Source organism: Piliocolobus tephrosceles, chromosome 6 (assembly GCF_002776525.5).
Source record: "Piliocolobus tephrosceles isolate RC106 chromosome 6, ASM277652v3, whole genome shotgun sequence".
Lineage (NCBI taxonomy): Eukaryota > Metazoa > Chordata > Mammalia > Primates > Cercopithecidae > Piliocolobus > Piliocolobus tephrosceles.
Window position 1 is genome coordinate 159,966,361 of NC_045439.1, and position 21,625 is coordinate 159,987,985.

The 21,625-nt window shown below is 36.6% G+C and overlaps 1 long non-coding RNA gene, 2 other non-coding genes and 1 pseudogene across 3 annotated transcripts in view; all 4 read left to right on the forward strand.

Annotated features, from left to right (window-relative positions):
• The window catches only part of LOC111525103, a 66,991-nt gene that overhangs the window by 2,375 nt on the left and 42,991 nt on the right, over positions 1 to 21,625 (forward strand). Inside the window, exons 4-7 of the long non-coding RNA XR_002725949.2 lie at positions 801 to 929; positions 2,609 to 2,725; positions 8,315 to 8,357; positions 9,807 to 9,844. This is a non-coding gene — a long non-coding RNA (uncharacterized LOC111525103). The remainder of the gene's footprint in view (positions 1 to 800; positions 930 to 2,608; positions 2,726 to 8,314; positions 8,358 to 9,806; positions 9,845 to 21,625) is intronic.
• On the forward strand, positions 979 to 1,054 carry LOC111525192 (annotated as a pseudogene).
• Positions 9,301 to 9,367, forward strand: LOC111525152. Its single transcript, XR_002725981.1, has one exon. It is a non-coding gene; the product is annotated as a small nucleolar RNA SNORD109A (small nucleolar RNA).
• Positions 19,971 to 20,034, forward strand: LOC111525153. The gene has a single exon (XR_002725982.1). It is a non-coding gene; the product is annotated as a small nucleolar RNA SNORD109A (small nucleolar RNA).

The window sequence follows — 21,625 nt, forward strand, 5'->3', positions numbered from 1 at the left end:
TATGAGTTTTGTCTTTCATAATTATAAAATTCCAAGTGGACCATTTGAATATTGAACATTGGCCTTCAAAATGATTACATTTACCTGTAAATGTAATACAGGTAAATGTAAATTTATACATTTATACATACAAAAATTAGTGAGCAGTGATCTATGATGAGCGACTGATCTAATGGGGTCCTCATTAAAACTCCTTTTTTATTTGCCTGAACATACTTTGATTTAAAGATGAGACATTTAGTAATTCATTGCAATCAACTCTTTAGTGATTGTACAAACAGACAATCCATTTCTATTATTTTATATTTTGGGTTGCTGTGTATGGTGTTATGATGTTTGTGGATCATTGAGGCACTACTCACAACTGAAAGACTTTTGACAATTTTAGGGAATGGCTTGATATTCAGCTGTAGGTTACCCTTGATTGAAATTGAATACAATACAGGTAGTCTGAAATCTCATTTCCTTATCCTGAGTCTCACTCAGGTGTCATTAGATTCAGTATAAAGAAAGGCATACACTATGTATGATGCCAATTGTTACTGATATGAAGAGGATAAGAAGTTTTTATTTCTGCAGGGAAATCATCTCTTACCAGGTTGTCAAAAGACATGATACCTATGTGCTCAGCCCTTACTGTACCCAGGGAATCAATGGCCTACCACAGCTTAAGTGATGGGTCATATTTGGAGTATCACACATCTCAGTCTTGTAGAAATTAGGAACAGTGATTAGGAGTCATGCACATATAAGAGATGTAATCCCACCCTTTGACTGTAGCCTGCTCTTGTCTTTTAGAGAAAAGACTGTGGAGGAAGAAAACCCTTTACTCTGTTGTTCAGGGAGAAACTGACACCACTCAACTGCCTGGCACTGAAAATGTGGCATCCAGTCCACTTTACCACCAGTGTTTAAGGAAACCATCTCTGGTAAGCATATTTGATCTAAGTGTGCATATGCACATGAGTGCCGTGGGCTGTGTCAGTGATGAGATGTTATCTTGAAGAGAAATGATGATGTAAAAATTAAGCTCAGATGGATTATGCTGAGGCCCAGCCTAGGTAACAATTGTGAGACAAGAAGTTTGGATTTCTTAGTTTCCTTCCATTGGGGGTTTTATTTTGGTATTCCGGCAATGGAATCTTTCTGTGAAACTTGTTTTGCACACTTCTGTCTGTGTGCTTCTAAGTAAACTATAAATTCTGATTCTTTAAATGTTAAGTTTCCTATAATTCCTAATTTTCTTGGATATTTGGCACTAAGACCCTTGTTCTTTTTCTCTCATTGGAAGATTTGGTAAGTCCTACTGGCACTATTCTATTGAGTGGAGGTGAGAGGCTGCCTTTGCTGACTGAAAAATTCCAAATAGGTAATTGAACTAGGGAAGACTGAGCTCTATAATAATTAGATGTATTCATTCAGACAACATGAGTATCATGATAGGGTTTTCTTCTCAATGATTGACTGACACATGTAATGCAATCTTCATGAGAAAATCCTTACTTTTTCCCTACGATTGTTTTCAGGTTGAGAAATATGATACATTGGAAGTTTGCTCAATGCACTACAATTATTGTGGTCTAAATATACAGACAAAGTTTTCTGCAATGTTAGCATAATATTTTAACAGAGCTAGGATATGTTTTGATCATAGATGAATCTTTATGACTGAAGGGTCCTTGCAGTTGGGGTAAAAATGTGAGTTTCAATAATACATGTTTGCCCATGAAACTTGAAATTGGATAAACTGATGAGCAATCTGGTGGTGCCTGACTTTTCTCTCCCAAGTACATTTGGCTTCATTTTCGTTATGATGAAAGTGTGTGCTGTGAATAATGCCAATGGTAAATAAGACCTTTATAGACACTTATATGAATGACAGTCAGGGCCATTCCTTCAGGCAACCTGATTGTCATTATGCATTCTTCTTCTCAATGAGCGACTAGCATACTTGACAGGATCTGCAAGAGGGAAACTTTCTTTTTTACTAAAATTGCATTGATACAATGTTGACAAGTGTTGTCATTATAGGTATCATCTGTAGATGTGATACTCATTTGGTCTAAATATAGAAGTTAACATATTAACTTCTAATTTATATACATCAGGTTGCTATGTTTTTACAATGTTTGTGGTTTATTGGTGATGACTCACAACATAAAGACTATGGCATTATGGCTACATGTTCTAATTCTGATATATATATATGTCCCATCATTCATTAAATTAAATACAATTATGAGTAGTATGATGTCTGTTTTCTAAAATTTGAGTTTCACCTGGCTCCAGTATGATCATTATATGATGGAGTGCAAGCAACATTATAATGCCAATTGTTATCGATATGGCTTCCTTGAATATGTAAACAAGGGTGATCAATTGAAGGTCTTATTTCTGCATTAAACTACCTGAGATATTCTCCAAAGTCAAGAGACCGGTATACTTAGTCTTTATTCTGTTTGATGAATAAATGGCCCATAGCCTATCTAATGGATCATTTTTTCCAGTACTAATCATATCTCTTCATTAAGAAATAGCATGCATAAGCCATACATGCAGAAAGTAATATTTGTCATCTTGATCTACTGTCTTCTCCTCCTCCCCTTAGATAAGGATGATTGAGGAAGACTACTCTTTGGCTTGCTGACAGCAGCACAGCTGACACACCCAGATATCTGTTTGGTCTCCTGTGAACTTTCAACCAGGATTTAAGGATGCCATTCTGGTAGGTGTTTTCAGGCAAAGTGAATATATGATTGTGGGGTTCCATGGCTTGTTTCAACAATAAGACCTTATGTTGTCTTGATGACATGAGATGACGTGAAAACTAGACTGGCTGGCCCTTATCTTTTCTGGGGTATTCTAGTTTGAGTTTAAGCTAAAGAAATATATTTGGGATATAGTTTCTCTCACCTCTTTCTATTAGCTTCTAGAAGACCACTTATCAATTTTTTTCCTCCTGATTTAGTGGAAACCATTTTGGCATTTCCTCAAAAGTTATACATAAAATTACCATATAACCCAACAATACTAGTCCTAGGTACACATTCAAAAGAATTGAATACAAATGTTCAAATGAACACATGTACATGAATGTTCATAGCAGCACTGTTCACTGACTGAAGTTCCAGACCCGCCTGGCCAACATGGCGAGACCCTGTCTCTACTGAAAATAGAAAAATTAGCTGGACATGGTTGCTCACACTTGTAGTCCCAGCTACTCAGGAGGCTGAGGCACAAGAATCACTTGAACACAGGAGGCAGTGGCTGCAGTGAGCTGAGATCACACCACAGCACTCCAGCATGGGTGACAAAGTGAGATTCTGTCTCAAAAAAAAATGATAAAGTAAAGGAAGGTATGTCACACAAAATAGTGCATACCAATGAAAAGATAGAAATTATTAGAAAGAACCAAATGAAAATTCTGGAGTTGAAAAGTACAATAACTAAAATTTAAAAGTTTATTAGAGGGTTCAATAGTGGATTTGAACTGGCAGAAGAAACAAGAAGTAAACTTGAAGATAGAACAATAGAGATTATGTTCAAAAGAACAGAGAGTACAAAGAATAAAGAAAAACAAAGAGAATCTCAGAGAATGTGGAACATCATTAAGCATACCAGCATACACATATGGGAGTACCAGAGAGACAGGGGAGATACAAAGGATCAGAAAAAATATTGAAGGAAACAATGGCTGAAAACTTCCCATATTTGTGGAAAAACAATAACCTACATATCCAGGAAGCTCAATGAATTCCAATGAATAAATGCAAAGACTGACAAATGGAAACATCACAGTAAGATTTCTGAAAGTCAAAAACAAGAAGAAAGTCTTGAAAGCAGTGTGAGAAAAATGATTTTTTCCTTACAAGGGAACCCCAGGAAGATTAACAGCTGACTTCAGCAAAAGCAATGGAGGCCAGAGACAAAGTGATAACATATTAAAAATGCTCAAAGGAAAAAAACCTGTCATCTAAGAATTCTGTACCTGGCAAAGCTGTCTTTCAAAAATGAAAACCAAATAAAGACTTCCTCAATTAAAATAAAAAAAAGTTGGAGAGTATACTGCTGTCAAAACCCCCTTAAAAGAGTTCTCTAAATACTTGAAGTTCTTCAAGCTGAAAGCAAGTGACCCTAGGTAGTTTTTCAAATCAACATAAAGAAGCAAAATGCTTGTAAAGGTAATTATATAAATATAAAAGACAGTAGAAATGTAATTGTTCTATTAAGTGATTTTAAAATAAATGCTATAAAATGATATGTATATAATATATATTTTGGAGTCTATTACATATAAAAGTGTAATATATTTTCCAAAGAAGATAGGTGGATGCAAAGCAATACAGGACTAAGGAAATAAGTACAGATGGTAGATTAATATTTATTACAATGTCTTGCTTGGCTTATAGCATCAGTAAATGTAATACGTATAATACTACCACAAAAGATGGCAAAAAGGGAAATAGAACTATACAGGTGTAACATTTATGTCTATGACTGAAATTAATCTAGTGTAAATTAGAAACCTATTTGGGTGAGTTAAGATATATGCAGTAAACCCTAGAGCAACCACTGAAAAAATTCAAAAAATATAGTGAAAAAAATTATTAAGGAAGTTTAAATGCTAAATTATAAAATAATTACTTAATGAAAAAGAAAGAAGTAAAGAGGAAAAGAGGAACAAAAACACATGAGACATAGAGGAGAAGAAGAAGAATGACATCATAAACTCAACTATGTCAATAATAACATTACATGTGAATAGAGTACATTAAATTAAAAAGCAGAGATTCCCAGGCTGTATAAAATCTCCAGGTTTCATATCCCTTTGCCCCCGAATAAAATCCAGCTTTTTTTCTATGATGTATTTGATCACTGTGCTGGTTTACAAAAGATTTCTAACCTTTCTAAAATCTTTAAAATCAGTGGCGAAGTGTTCTATCTCATTTCATCCTTATCAGAGACTCAAATCCTGAAAAATACCAGGTTGATCTGCCCATTCTTGAGTTCTGCTGAATGGTGTCTTCCCAGATCACTATGGATATTGCTGTTTACTTGACCAATTCCTTTTAGTCAACAAGATTTGAACAATGCTTTTGATTCACACAGTGTGAGACCTAAACTTCCCTCATATTGAAATAGGGGCATTAGCATCCTGGATTCCTACACCAGCTTTTGAACCGTATGATTCCTGCACCCCAAGAAGGCATGTTACCTGGACATTGTCCTCTCTGCGATGGGAAGAACAGTTTTTTCAACAAATGTTGCTAGGACAACGGGATATCTAGATACAAAAGACACTGCATTTATGTTACCAGTTTTCTGTGTCAGTCCCTTTTGCTCTGATGTAACAGAATGCTGCAGACTGGGTATTTGTAATGAGTGGAAATTTATTGGCTCACATTTCGGAAGGCTGGAAAGATCAAGGGGCTGGTATATGGTGAGGGCCTTCTAGCTGTGTCATCCTATGATAGAAGGGCAAAGAGAGGGTATGGATGAGACAAATATCTTCTTTTATAGGAACACACTCCTGAAATAACAGCATTAATCCATTGATGAGGGCAGAGCTCTCACAGCCTAATCACCTTTTAAATGTTGCCTCATTAAACACTGTTGCATTGAGGGTTACGTTTCCAACATAGGCTTTTGAAATGAAATGAAACATTTGACCATTCCCAATTACAGTTTGAAATTTCAGTGCTTTCTCAGTACTGTGATTGAACAGGGATAAGATAATCAGTAAAGGTGGGTGTAAGAACACTATTAACCAACTTGACTCCCCTGGCGTATGTAGACGACGACACCCAGCAATAGCAGAATGCACATTATGTTCAAGTGCTCATGAAGCATTATTTTGTGTACATGTATTTTCTCCCTTTTTTGATAAAGTTAGCTAGTAGAGTGCCTATGTAGTTAATATTTTTTAAAACCACAGACTTCTTAATTATTAATTACATCTATGGTTTTTAACATATTATCTTCATTAATTTCTGCTTTGATCCTTATTTCTTTCTTTCTTATACTTTCACTTTTGCTCTTTTTTAGTGTTTTAAGATGAAAATTGAATTCTTTCATTCACCTACTTTTTCATTTTTAAAAATAACAAAAATGTTCAGTGCAATGAATTTTCCTCTAGAACTGCCTTTAAATGCATATTACAGATTCTCATTTGTTGTATATTTTTAAATAATATGTAAATACATATCTGCATACAAAGACATATGTATAAAAATATGTATTTACATATTATTTAAACATGTATTTTCTGTTCATATTTTTCCTTTTACTCAGGAGTTAATAGGATATTTTTAAAATTTCTTGGTGAAAGAGCCTTTATGTTATTGCTAATAAAGTCTATTTTTTTGCATTGTGATGTTTTTAATATTTCTTGAGTTACTAATTTTTCTTTCCAACCTAATATATAATCAGTTTTTTGTGACTATGCCTTCGGCACTTAAGAACAATACATATCTTCTATTATCAGTCAAGTTTAATACATAGCCATAAAATCTACCCTATTTTTATGTTGCTATTTTTGCCCAGTTGATCTGTCTTTTTCTGATAATGGTGTATTATCATTTTCTATTATAGGATCTTCTATGTCTTGTCTCCTTACATCTCATACATCTCATGTAGTTTTTTATTCATAAAGGTGGTTATTATGTTATTTGGTATATAAGTCTCCATAAGGGTCAAATCTTCATGTGTATTATATCTTTTAGCATAAAAAAATGTGTCCTTCTTTGCCTTGGTTAACATTGTGGGACTTGAATACATTGTGTGATATAAGAATCACTATTCCTGATCTCTTTTTGTTTTCATGTGCCTGATATACTTTCACCCATCCGTTTATTTTCAGTCTTTTAGAATCCATTTGTTTTAGATGCATCTCTCATAGAAAATATATTACGCTTTATTTTGTGAGCCTGCTGAAAATATTTTTCTTCTAGTAGGTGTGTGGAGTCCATTCACGTGTGTGTGTGTGTGTGTGTGTGTGTGTGTGTGTGTGTGTAGCTATGACTGATATTTATTGTGTTTGTATTTTCTTTATATTTGCTGTGCTCTTTGGTCACGGTGTAGTCTTTGCTTGCCTATTTATTTATTTATTCATACTTAGGTGAGTTTTTATTTTTGTTGGAGTGTTTACTTTTGTACCTCTCTTCATTCTGTTAGTTCTGTGTTTTCCTAGTTAATCTTTTACTTCTGATTTACGAGTTTGGGGGATGTTCTTGAACACTCCCCTACTGCTCGTGCAACATGAGCTTTATGGTAGACCAGGGATTTAAACACAATGCTGTGTGTGCTGGGCCTTCAGGAGGGTGGGTGGGTATATGTGGCTGAACAGTGCATGCTGGGTACATGGGAGGGTCCTCATGAGTGCTTTTGGTTTTCCTCTTTTTCTTTCCTCCTCCTGTGTTTAGTTGTCTTATTTCTACTTCGTCACAATGTTAGTGACATTTGTATGCTAGTCTTCTACCCTGGATAGGGAATATACACCTGTCACATGGAAGGAATTTCATGTTGTATGCTGCTGTCAATAACCTTTTAAATGATATAATCTTCATAGTTCACTCCTGACATTTTATTTTTATCATATTAAGTAAATATATCAGCATTGACAGCCATCCCACTGCAATATCACTTCACGTTTTGCTTAGACCAAAGGGTTCTGAGAAGCTTCTGGAGTTGTCATGAAAGCCAGTTTCACTAAAGTCAAGTCAGACATCCGCCTGTGCTGTTTTCTGCTATAAGCTGAATGTAGAAGATACGTTGTTAGGAGCCTCAGTGTGGTGTGAGGAGTGTTTACTTATTGGTAGTAGACTTGTCTGAATCAAGGATAAGCACAAGTATCTGAGATGCTGAGGTGTGGCTCAATGAATGGCCATCTATTCTGTTGCAACAGGATGAATGACACATTCAGAGCAGGCCCAGTTGGTGAACTCTTCAGTTATTTCACAATACCACTATCTTGTGTCTTTCATTGTTCACATCACAGTGTATTTTCATAAAATCTTTATTGGTAGACTACAACTTTAGCATTTCCCATTCAAGATACAACTGCTGTGTCGCTTGGATAGCTTGGTAGAGAGGAAATTGGCTATTTTCAGAGTAAAGAATTCAAGGAGGAAGGAAATTTATAAATGAAATGACAGAGGTGATGAGATCAAACAATGCTGATGTTTGTAGCAAGGACTAGAGTGCTGAGATGCATGTATGATAAGAAATTATAATGGAACCAATCTTGTGCTTTATTTTTTATTAATTTGGAGCATTCTCTGATCTGATTTATTTTCTATGTGATATTTTGCTGCAGGTTAAAAGCTCAAACAACTTCAAGGAAACTTCAGGGAAAAGAGGTGAGCAGCCAGTTTGGTAGTTTTGAAATTCTTTGTGTGTTCTGTGGGCAATGATTTCAGAACGTCAAGGACTGCGAGTTCATTATTTCAGAGGCTTAAAGGAGATTATTGTTTTGGTAGATATATTTCCCCAGGGGTGTCCCTACCTTGCTCGAGGATTCCTCATTATTGTTTCTTCTCTTTGTTTAAATCTTTTTGAAATGACCTAAACAATGGTGGAGAATCGCTGACATATTTCCTTTTTTCACTATTCATGTTGAGTGAAAATAATCTCATAGTGAAATTCACATGTTCTAACTATTGTTTTTTTGAATCTTTATCTAGCATATTCATAACATAGATGTTTCTATACATATTAGTACCATAATAATACCATATATTTATTCTGCTACCTCACTTACTCCTTAAACTTTTAGTTGATTAAAGAGTTTTTATAAAATTCCCCAATAGATTTTTTTTTTTTTTTTTTTTTTGAGACATAGTCTTGCTCTGTTGCCCAGGCTAGAGTGCAGTGGCATGATTTTAGCTCACTGCAACCTCCGCCTCCTGGGTTCAAGCAGTTCTCCTGCCTCAGCCTCCTGAGTAGCTGAGATTACAGGTGCGTGCCACCACACCCAGCTAATTTTTGTATTTTCAGTAGAGACGGGGTTTCACCATCTTGGCCAGGCTGGTCTTGAACTCCTGACCTCGTGATCACTCGCCTTGGCCTCTCAAAGTCTTGGGATTACAGGCGTGAGCCACTGTGCCTGGCCAGATTTTAATCTAATTTTATTGGAACAATTCAGTCATATGTTTTTTCATGCTATATGTGAGGGTTCCATCATTCATATACTAAACAAATGTCTACTGTACATTTACTGTTCTCACTGATGATGCATTAGATAACCATGCACAAAATAAGCCTGGCTGTGGAAATGCTTATTTGTTGGGAGGGCGCTTGTTTGGATCGATGATGAGAATAATTGTCTGAGGATGCTGAGGGACTCATTCCAGATGTCAATCTGAGGTCCAGATGTGCGGCCCTCCAATAGGACAAATAAGACTCTCAGAGCCTGGCTCTATTTGGGGATCCCTCAGTGACAACAGAGTACCCCTGTGAGCATTCCTTTTCTGTCTCTCCTGAGAGGGCATTAGCATCCTGTCTTATGAGTCAGTATGCTCTTTAGTATGCTTACTGACCCAAGACTTGCTTTAATTGTAGATAGATACTTACATATAGGAACTATGTTCTTAAGTAACAAATGAAAAACTTTAGAAGATTGAATTAAGGGTCAAGCAACTGTGGTATGTCTGCAAATCTCATTAGTGTTATGCTGAAAGAAGGAAATATGGCATGCCTTTATTAAATAATGACAGCGGAACCATGTTTCGTGCTTTGTTATTTTTACTGTGGAGTATTTTCTAAGATTATGTTTGCTTTTTTTTCTCTTTCATGTTTTGCTGAGATAGAAGGCCTGGAGTCTGATCCTCCACTTCAGAGAAGAGGGGTGAGTAGCTAAACCATTTTCTTTTGAAATTCGTATGTCATGTGCTCTTTGCTAGGTCTTTAGGCTGTTGTGTATATCTTTTCAGAAGCTTATTGAAGGACATTTTGATGATACGTCCTTTTCCTCACTGAGACCCTCACCATGTCACCTACACTATTGAATCTATCATTTCTGTTTTAACTCTCTTCTGCTTTTATGGAAAAATGTAGAATTTAAGATAATTTTTGGCAATTTCATACTGGATCAAAATTTATTGTAGTGAAATCCAGGTGTACCAAAATATTAACAGAGTTTCCTCATCTGTTTAATTATCGGGGTTTCAGAATAGAGACTCCATGGTCCATAAGATCCCTGTGGTCATACTACATTATATTTCTGCTTCTAACTGAATTATTAAGTACTGACTTGAATTAGTCTTTTTCTCGTTGTTGCAGCAAGGTAAGTTATATAGGAAATTTTCTTCTCTTGATGGCATGCCTGAGATAATTATAGATATGAGACACCTGGGTGGTTTCTAGAATGCACGTAATTTTTATTTCTTGATCTGTGTGTTGAGTACTTGCTGTGTTTGCATCATGCAAATACATTGAGCTTTATAATTTTTTATAATATACATGTAGCTTTATAATATACATGTAGAAAAGTGGATGCACTTTTCTACATGTATATTATTCTTCGATAGAAAGTAAAAAAACACTCATCAAACTAGTCAAAATATTGGTTAATACATAAAAAAGTCTCAAGTAGATTGTGTATTACATGGTGCTTATTGATCGATGCCCTCATAATAGATCAAGTACGTTCTCTCTTTAGCACAGGTCTTTTTAGCAAATCTTGTCATAATTACTCAAGTATTTTTATTTTAACACATTTATGTTTTTTCTATGCATATTCTTAAATTCTCTTACACTTTTTTCTCTGTTATAAAAACATGCTGAACAATCTCAAGTCTAAAAGATTGCAGTATTGTCCCTACGTATTCATGTATTTTGGTACTCCATTCTTTATACTTTCTTTGACAGATCACTTGAACATGTCTCTTGTTTTGCAGAGAGGGAATTAATGGGATACCTTCATGCTTTTCTATTCTATGTGCTACATAATTGAATATACAAGCAAATATAGTTATTAAGGTTTAGTATGATTATTTCCACAACACATGCAAAGAAGTTTCTCATAGATCTTAATAGAGGCCCACATGCATTGTACAGTTGAGAATTTGGGGAAATGTTGGTGAAGTTGGGTAAAGTATAAAGCCACAAGTCAGAACGGTGAACTCCTTGCTTAAGGGTTTCCTTTGAGATGACTTAGTCAATACACAACTGATAAATTTAAGTGCTTTTCAGCTTTTGAGCTCTCGACACACTAAAGCTAAAATGTGTTTCAACTTTTACTCCTGCTTCCCTAATTTTCCCTTTTTTAGTTTAAGATCAAAGAGCTCCAGCCATAAATTACTGCCAAGAGTAACCACTTCATTTTAAGAAAGTTTAGCAATATAGAAGAATATAAAATTATTTATGACAGATGTATTTTTAACCTTTTCCCCATGCTTTCCAGAGGAAGTATGTTTAATCATCTGCCCTATATTAGGGAAAAACTTTCTATGCTAATACAATTATCTATCAATCATTAATCTTTCTATATAAGATGTATTGAGCATAACCAATTAATTTTATTGTAAATGAGCTTTAGATTTGACATTTTGGTAGTAATATATGTTGTACGATCTCCTGAGGTCCTATAGGTCTTGAGATCTCTATATCAAAAACTATAGATGTGTCAGTGTTTTCAGTGAATGTGAAGGACGCCACATTTTCCTTAGCCATTTCTTGTTTTCAGAATAATGGTTATGAACATTTTGCTACTGCAAGATATCTATATATTTATAATCAGAATATGCCAGTTTTTATGCACTTATGCCTCTGTTTCTGCAGAGCATTCCTAGAATGAGTAATGCTTGAAAATTAGGTCCATGTGGTTTCTTTAATGAGATATAGTCAAATCATGAAATATTTAGGTTATCATTATTTCAGTAATGTATTAGAATGTGAAGTTATCTACGTTGTATATATACACACAACAGATATAATTTATACAATATATATATTTATATTTATACAACAGATATATATACAACATAAAATATATTTTATTTAATGTAGTTTTTTTTTAGTTTAAGACTTGGAAGGTTTAAAAATTTATTATTATTATTATACTTTAAGTTCTAGGGTACATGTGCACAATGTGCAAGGTTGGTTACATATGTATACATGTGCCATGTTGGTGTGCTGCACCCATCAACTCGTCAGCACCCATCAACTCGTCATTTACATCAGGTATAACTCCCAATGCCATCCCTCCCCTCTCCCCTCCCCACAGTAGGCCCCGGTGTGTGATGTTCCCCTTCCCGTGTCCAAATGATCTCATTGTTCAGTTCCCACCTATGAGTGAGAACATGTGGTATTTGGTTTTCTGTTCTTGCAAGAGTTTGCTGAGAATGATGGTTTCCGGCTGCATCCATGTCCCTACAAAGGACATGAACTCATCCTTTTTTGTGGCTGCATAGTATTCCATGGTGTATATGTGCCACATTTTCTTAATCCAGTCTGTCACTGATGAACATTTGGGTTGATTCCAAGCCTTTGCTATTGTGAATAGTGCCGCAATAAACATACGTGTGCATGTGTCTTTATAGCAGCATGATTTATAATCCCTTGGGTATATACCCAGTAATGAGATGGCTGGGTCATATGGTATTTCTAGTTCTAGATCCTTGAGGAATCGCCATACTGTCTTCCACAATGGTTGAACTAGTTTACAATCCCACCAACAGTGTAAAAGTGTTCCTATTTCTCCACATCCTCTCCAGCACCTGTTGTTTCCTGACTTTTTAATGATCGCCGTTCTGACTGGTGTAAGATGGTATCTCATTGTGGTTTTGATTTGAATTTCTCTGATGGCCAGTGATGATGAGCATTTTTTCATGTGTCTGTCGGCTATATGAATGTCTTCTTTGGAGAAATGTCTGTTCATATCCTTTGCCCAATTTTTGATGGGGTTGTTTGTTTTTTTCTTGTAAATTTGTTTGAGTTCTTTGTAGGTTCTGGATATTAGCCCTTTGTCAGGTGAGTAGATTGCAAAAATTTTCTCCCATTCTGTAGGTTGCCAGTTCACTCTGATGGTAGTTTCTTTTGCTATGCAGAAGGTCTTTAGTTTAATTAGATCCCATTTGTCAATTTTGGCTTTTGTTGCCATTGCTTTTGGTGTTTTAGACATGAAGTCCTTGCCCATGCCTATGTCCTGAATGGTATTACCTAGGTTTTCTTCTAGGGTTTTTATGGTATTAGGTCTAACATTTAAGTCTCTAATCCATCTTGAATTAATTTTCGTACAAAGAGTAAGGAAAGGATCCAGTTTCAGCTTTCCACTTATGGCTAGCCAATTTTCCCAGCACCATTTATTAAATAGGGAATCCTTTCCCCATTTCTTGTTTTTGTCAGGTTTGTCAAAGATCAGATGGCTGTAGATGTGTGGTATTATTTCTGAGGGCTCTGTTCTGTTCCATTGGTCTATATCTCTGTTTTGGTACCAGTACCATGCTGTTTTGGTTACTGTAGCCTTGTAGTATAGTTTGAAGTCAGGTAGCGTGATGCCTCCAGCTTTGTTCTTTTGACTTAGGATTGTCTTGGCAATGCGGGCTCTTTTTTGGTTCCATATGAACTTTAAAGTAGTTTTTTCCAATTCTGTGAAGAAAGTCATTGGTAGCTTGATGGGGATGGCACTGAATCTATAAATTACCTTGGGCAGTATGGCCATTTTCATGATACTGATTCTTCCTATCCATGAGCATGAAATGTTCTTCCATTTGTTTGTGTCCTTTTTTATTTCACTGAGCAGTGGTTTGTAGTTCTCCTTGAAGAGGTCCTTTACATCCCTTGTAAGTTGGATTCCTAGGTATTTTATTCTCTTTGAAGCTATTGTGAATGGGAGTTCATTCATGATTTGGCTCTGTTTGTCTGTTACTGGTGTATAAGAATGCTTGTGATTTTTGCACATTGATTTTGTATCCTGAGACTTCGCTGAAATTGCTTATCAGCTTAAGGAGATTTTGGGCTGAGACAATGGGGTTTTCTAAATATACAATCATGTCATCTGCAAACAGGGACGATTTGACTTCCTCTTTTCCTAACTGAATACCCTTTATTTCTTTCTCTTGCCTGATTGCTCTGGCCAGAACTTCCAACATTATGTTGAATAGGAGTGGTGAGAGAGGACATCCCTGTCTTGTGCCAGTTTTCAAAGCTTCCAGATTTTGCCCATTCAGTATGATATTGACTGTGGGTTTGTCATAAACAGCTCTTATTATTTTGAGATACATTCCATCAATACAGAATTTATTGAGAGTTTTTAGCACGAAGGGCTGTTGAATTTTGTCAAAGGCCTTTTCTGCATCTATGGAGATAATCATGTGGTTTTTCTCTTTGGTTCTGTTTATATGCTGGATTACATTTATTGATGTCTGTATGTTGAACCAGCCTTGCATCCCAGGGATGAAGCCCACTTGATCATGGTGAATAAGCTTTTGGATGTGCTGCTGGATTCGGTTTGCCAGTATTTTATTGAGGATTTTTGCATCAATGTTCATCAGGGATGTTGGTCTAAAATTCTCTTTTTTTGTTGTGTCTCTGCCAGGCTTTGGTATCAGGATGATGCTGGCCTCATAAACTGAGTTAGGGAGGATTCCCTCTTTTTCTATTGATTTGAATAGTTTCAGAAGGAATGGTACCGGCTCCTCCTTGTACCTCTGGTAGAATTCGCCTGTGAATCCGTCGGGCCCTGGGCTTTTTGGTTGGTAGGCTATTAATTATTGCCTCAATTTCAGAGCCTGCTATTGGTGTATTCAGGGATTCAACTTCTTCCTGGTTTAGTCTTGAGAGAGTGTAAGTGTCCAGGAAATTATCCATTTCTTCTACATTTTCTAGTTTATTTGCGTAGAGGTGTTTATAGTATTCTCTGATGGTAGTTTGTATTTCTGTGGGGTCAGTGGTGATATCCCCTTTATCATTTTTTATTGCGTCTATTTGATTCTTCTCTCTTCTTTATTAGTCTTGCTAGTGGTCTATCAATTTTGTTAATCTTTTCAAAAAAGCAGCTCCTGGATTCATGGATTTTTTGGAGGGTTTTTTGTGTCTCCATCTCCTTCAGTTCTGCTCTGATCTTAGTTATTTCTTGCCTTCTGCTAGCTTTTGAATGTGTTTGCTCTTGCTTCTCTAGTTCTTTAATTGTGATGTTAGGGTGTCAATTTTAGATCTTTCCAGCTTTCTCTTGTGGGCATTTAGTGCTATAAATTTCCCTCTACACTTTGCTTTAAATGTGTCCCAGAGATTCTGGTATGTTGTATCTTTGTTCTCATTGGTGTCAAAGAACATCTTTATTTCTGCCTTCATTTTGTTATGGATCCAGTAGTCATTCAGGAGCAGGTTGTTCTGTTTCCATGTAGTTGAGCGGTTTTGATTGAGTTTCTTAGTCTTCAGTTCTAGTTTGATTGCACTGTGGTCTGAGAGACAGTTTGTTATAATTTCTGTTCTTTAACATTTGTTTAGGAGTGCTTTACTTCCAACTATGTGGTCAGTTTTGGAATAAGTGTGATGTGGTGCTGAGAAGAATGTATATTCTGTTGATTTGGGGTGGAGAGTTCTGTAGATGTCTATTAGGTCTGCTTGGTGCAGAGCTGAGTTCAATTCCTGGATATCCTTGTTAACTTTCTGTCTCGTTGATCTGTCTAATGTTGACAGTGGGGTGTTGAAGTCTCCCATTATTATTGTATGGGAGTCTAAGCCTCTTTGTAGGTCTCTAAGGACTTGCTGTATGAATCTGAGTGCTCATGTATTAGGTGCATATATATTTAGGATAGTTAGCTCTTCCTGTTGAATTGATCCCCTTACCATTATGTAATGGCCTTCTTTGTCTCTTTCGATCTTTGTTGGTTTAAAGTCTGTTTTATCAGAGACTAGTATTGCAACCCCTGCTCTTTTTTGTTTCCATTTGCTTGCTAGATCTTCCTCCATCCCTTTATTTTGAGCCTATGTGGGTCTCTGCATGTGAGATGGGTCTCCTGAATACAGCAAACAGATGGGTCTTGACTCTTTATCCAATTTGCCAGTCTGTGTCTTTTAATTGGACCATTTACATTTAAGGTTAATATTGTTATGTGTGAATTTGATCCTGTCATTGTGACATTAACTGGTTATTTTGCTTTTTAGTTGATGCAGTTTCTTCCTAGCATCGATGGTCTTTACATTTTGGCATGTTTTTGCAATGGCTGCTACCTGTTGTTCTTTTCCATGTTTAGTGCTTCCTTCAGGGTCTCTTGTAGGGCAGGCCTGGTGGTGACAAAATCTCTAAGCATTTGCTCGTCTGTAAAGGATTTTATTTCTCCTTCACTTATGAAACTTAGTTTGGCTGGATATGAAATTCTGGGTTTAAAATTCTTTTCTTTAAGAACGTTGAATATTGGCCCCCATTCACTTCTGGCTTATAGAGTTTCTGCCAAGAGATCTGCTGTTAGTCTGATGGGCTTCCCTTGGTGGGTAACCCGACCTTTCTCTCTGGCTGCCCTTAACATTTTTTCCTTCATTTCAACTTTGGTGAATCTGACAGTTATGTGTCTTGGAGTTGCTCTTCTTCAGGAGTATCTTTGTGGCATTCTCTGTATTTCCTGAATTTGAATGTTGGCCTGCCTTACTAGGTTGGGGAAGTTCTCCTGGATGATATCCTGAAGTGTGTTTTCCAACTTGGTTCCATTTTCCCCCTCACTTTCAGGCACACCAATCAGACATAGATTTGGTCTTTTCACATAATCCCATATTTCTTGGAGGCTTTGTTCATTTCTTTTTCCTCTTTTTTCTCTACACTTCTCATCACTTCATTTCATTCATTTGATCTTCAATCATTGATACTCTTTCTTCCAGTTGATCTAGTTGGTTACTGAAGCTTGTGCATTTGTCACATAATTCTCGTGTCATGGTTTTCATCTCTATCAGTTCATTTATGGCCTTCTCAGCATTGATTATTCTAGTTTTCCATTCTTCTATTCTTTTTTCAAGATTTTTTGTTTCTTTGCGCTGGGTACGTAATTCCTCCTTTAGCTCTGAGAAGTTTGATCGACCAAAGCCGCCTTCTCTCAACTCATCAAAGTCATTCTCCGTCCAGCTTTGATCCATTGCTGGCGATGAGCTGCGTTCCTTTGGAGGGGGAGATGTGCTCTGATTTTTTGAATTTCCAGCTTTTCTGCCCTGCTTTTTCCCCATCTTTGTGGTTTTATCTGCCTTTGGTCTTTGATGATGGTGACGTACTGATGGGGTTTTGGTGTGGGTGTCCTTTCTGTTTGTTAGTTTTCCTTCTAACAGTCAGGACCCTCAGCTGTAGCTCTGTTGGAGTTTGTTTGAGGTCTACTCCAGACCCTATTTGCCTGGGTATCAGCAGCAGAGTCTGCAGAAGATAGAATATTGCTGAACAGCAAATGTTGCTGTCTGATTCTTGCTCTGGAAACTTCGTCTCAGAGGTGTTCCCAGCTGTGTGAGGTGTGAGATAGATGTAGGTCTGCACCTAGTGGGGGATATCTCCCAGTTAGGTTACTCAAGGGTCAGGGACCCACTTGAGCATGCAGTCGGTCTGTTCTCATATCTCAACCTCTGTGCTGGGAGACCCACTACTCTCTTCAAAGCTGTCAGACAGGGTCATTTACATATGCAGAGGTTTCTGCTGCTTTTTGTTTAGCCATGCCCTGTCCCCAGAGGTGGTTTCTACAGAGGCAGGCAGGCCTCCTTGAGCGGTGGTGGGCTCCACCCAGTTCGAGCTTCCTGGCAGCTTTGTTTACCTACTTAAGCCTCAGCAATCGTGGGTGCCCCTCCCCCAGCCTCGCTGCCACCTTGCAGTTAGATCTCAGACTGCTGTGCTTGCAATGAGGGAGGCTCTGTGGGTGTGGGACCCTCTGGGCCAGGTGTGGGATATAATCTCCTGGTGTGCCGTTTGCTAAGACCCTTGGTAAAGCTCAATATTACGGTGGGAGTTACCCGATTTTCCAGGTGTTGTGTGTCTCAGTTTCCCTTGGCTAGGAAAAGGGATTCCTTTCCCCCTTGCGCTTCCCAGGTGAGGCATTGCCTCGCACTGCTTCAGCTCTCGCTGGTTGGGCTGCACTGGCTGACCAGCACCAGTTGTCCGGCACTCCCCAGTGAGATGAACCCGGTACCTCAGTTGAACATGCAGAAATCACCCATCTTCTGTGTCGCTTGCACTGGGAGCTGGAGGCTGGAGCTGTTCCTGTTCGGCCATCTTGCTCAGGATTCAGGTTTTTTCATGTAGATTCTTAAGTGATAAATATGTTTAACATTATTAAAGTAGGCTAAAATAAGTTATAGTTAATAAAATGAAAATTGGCAGTCCTTTTACAAAACGTATGCCATAACTATAGCATTTATCACTGACAGTCATACCAGGATAGTCTTTTATTTCCAATCACTTAAACATTCCTAATTGCAAAGAAAATTTGAAGACTAAAATTCAGAAGTTTTGAAAGATCCATTGTCTGGATAAATTATACAGGTTTCAGTTTTATTTATAATAATTGTGTATATATTTATAAATTAATACATAATAAATTAATAACTTGTGATAGGCAATGCAAAGATGACAGTGACAGGACAAAATTGATAAGATTGATAAAGTCATGTTAACATGAAGAAATTAACCAGGATACCATCCACACTATAAAGTTAGAGGAATTTATCAGGACAGTTCTCTAAAATACTCTTCTCAATTTTAACATTGTAACAGGAATTTTTAAGATTTTGATATTTTGTGTGTTTCCTTCCAGATAATTTGAACAGATTCATATTTGGTATTTTTAAAGCCATATCTTTGTCCTTAGTGCTGGCAATGTATTCTTGAGAATAAACAAATCAGAAATATGTAAACGCCATAAGTGAAGGTGTCAGGTTGAAGTAGTCAATCAATTATACAGAACACAAAGAATTTTATCTTGTATGATGTTCACATAACTTTACAGAAGTGTGCTGAAAGGGCTATAAAACATGGACATGATTATCTCATTGAAAAGTCCAATAGGTACTGAAATACATGCTTTTATTTTGAACCAACTACCCTATAAACGTTGTATGGCTTCTTTAGATGAGAGCCCAGGTGTGTGTGTGTGTGTGTGTGTGTGTGTGTGTGTGTGTGTGTGTGAATTTGACAGGGAAGCAAGAGCATCAAGTTTCCAATGCACTCTGACTGTGGTTAGAATCATGCTGAAAACATGGCTCCCCCAGTTCTGGAATGAGCCCACAGATCAAGCATTCCCAGAAAACATAGCAGGCTCAAATCACTGCCCAGAAGACATAGCAGGCTCAAATCCCTGTGTACACAATATTTCATGATTATCTTATGTCAGTAGTTTCAAAGAATACAGTTTGTGTGAAGACAAATCCAATGTCATTTTTTTTTGGCTAGCCTATATGTGTGGTAAATCCATTATTTATTTACTTCCTGAAAATTAAAATCAGATTAAGAAACTGCAGCAAAGTTGGCATGATGAGATAGAGACTGAAGTGTAAGCTTATGTTAATGATGCCCTTGGTTTGGATAAACACATCTAAGAGAAAACTGAAAACACACACATGGCAGGGAAACCTTGATAGAGTCAAAATATAGGATTGTATGTAGTAATGCAATCAACAGATGAGCATTTGGCAGTAATATTATTTTTCAAATATGGATAAACATTGCTTAGGAGAGTAAAGAGAGACAAAGTTGAAAGCAGGTTTATAGTAGGTGTTGTTTTAGTGTTGATCCCATTTTGCTCCAATAATCAAAGTGAAAAATATTGAAAATCGATTCATGCAGCATTACTTGTTCCATTCTAATTTTTATATATGTCAACAGTGCCATCTCCCAAACTGTGCTGTCCCCTTCAGGAGAAGTGACTGTGCTGAAGTTTATAAGGTTGACATATTGCCAGCTTCAATAGTAAAGCTGAAGTGTATACTGAATTCTTAATGCAAATAACAACTCTATTGGAAAGTAACCCAGTTATAGAAGTGCTAATTTGTCAGGAGCTGCCTTACCAAGATCAATGATGACTATAGTTATCTCAGGATTCTGAAAGATTGTTTTCAGATTTCAACTAGTCTAGCTGAATGTTCCTTAATAGAAAGAGAGGACTTTTAGAATTGGTTCAATATGATGACCTCCTGAATTATCTCACATAGCCCCTATGTACATGTCTTTCTTTTCTCTCAGAAAATGGCACTATCATAATAGCTTTCTTACGCAGACTTCACCTTAGGGTTTTACAGTAAGGGAGGGGTCTGGTGTTTCATTTATTTTGAACTATTTGTTGTTGATTGTGTACAGTGCTTGAGTAAAAAATGGAATATAGGAACCTCTAGAATAAATTGTTTAAATGATCAGGTGACTATAAAGTGAATTATTAGCGTTAATAATGTTGGGAAAGTTTTAAGAGAATATAGGAAACTTGGACATTACACAATTACACTGGGACCAAATTGTGGGGTCTCATTATAGTTAATATTTATGTATTTTTTTCCAGTTGATTTGTGTGCTTTTTTTCCTGCATGTTTTTGGCAGATAGAATGGCTATAACAAGTAACGGTATGTCAGGAAATAAAAATAAGCAGAGCTCTATTCCTTTAAAAATCTTCATTTGATGGGAGGGGCCATAAAATAAGTCTTAACACATTTAAAGAATTAAATTCATGTAAACCATGTTAATTTAATTCCACAATGGTATCGAATTAGAGTAAGAGGAATATCTCTTACTCTCCTAAATCTCCTAATGTTTGGAAATTTAAATTAGCATTTCTGACCTATTTATTGGTTTTAAAAAAAAGACACAAAAAAAGGAAAACTGAAGTCTTTTGAACTGAATAAAAATAAAAATATACAATCTAAAACTGTATGGGATGCTGATAAAACAGGATATAGGGAGAAATGTATAGCACTGAAATGCCTATATTAGAAAAGAAAAAAGGTTTTAAATCAGTAAATTTGTAGTTTACCTTAAGAAACTTAGAAAAGAACAAATTAACCCAGAGTTAAGTAAAATAAAAGCATTAATAAAGGTAAGAGCAGAAATCAATGAAATATAAAACAACGAAACACAGAGAAAATTTGGGAAAATTAAAAAGTAGCCCAGTGAGAAGATATTGATAAGCTTGTAACCAGAGACCAATTTAAGAAAAAAAGTCGAAACACAAATGCCAACATTTGAAAATGTAAGAGGGTAAATCATTACAGATTCTATGAATACTAAAATGATAATAAGGAAAAATTATTTAAAAGGGGCACGTCACCCAGGCATGGTGGCTTACCCCTGTAATCCCAGCACTTTGGCAGGCCGAGGTCGGAGGATTGCTAGAGCTCAGGCATTTGAGACCAGTCTGGGCAACATGTTGAAACCTTGTCTACACAAAAAGTACAAAAATTAGCTGGGTGTGGTATTGCATGCCTGTAATCCCAGTCACTTGGGAGGCTGAGAGGAGAGGATCACTTGAGCCCAGAATGTTGAGGCTGTAGTAAGTCATGTTTGCACCACTGCCCTCCAGCCTGAGTGACAAAGCAAGACCCTACGTCAAGAAAAAAAAATGTATGCCAACATTTTTCAATAACTTAAATGAAATGGAAAAATTCCTTGAAAGATACAAACTACAAAAACTCAGTGAAGAAGTAAATAACCTGAATAGCCCTGTATCAAGTAAATTG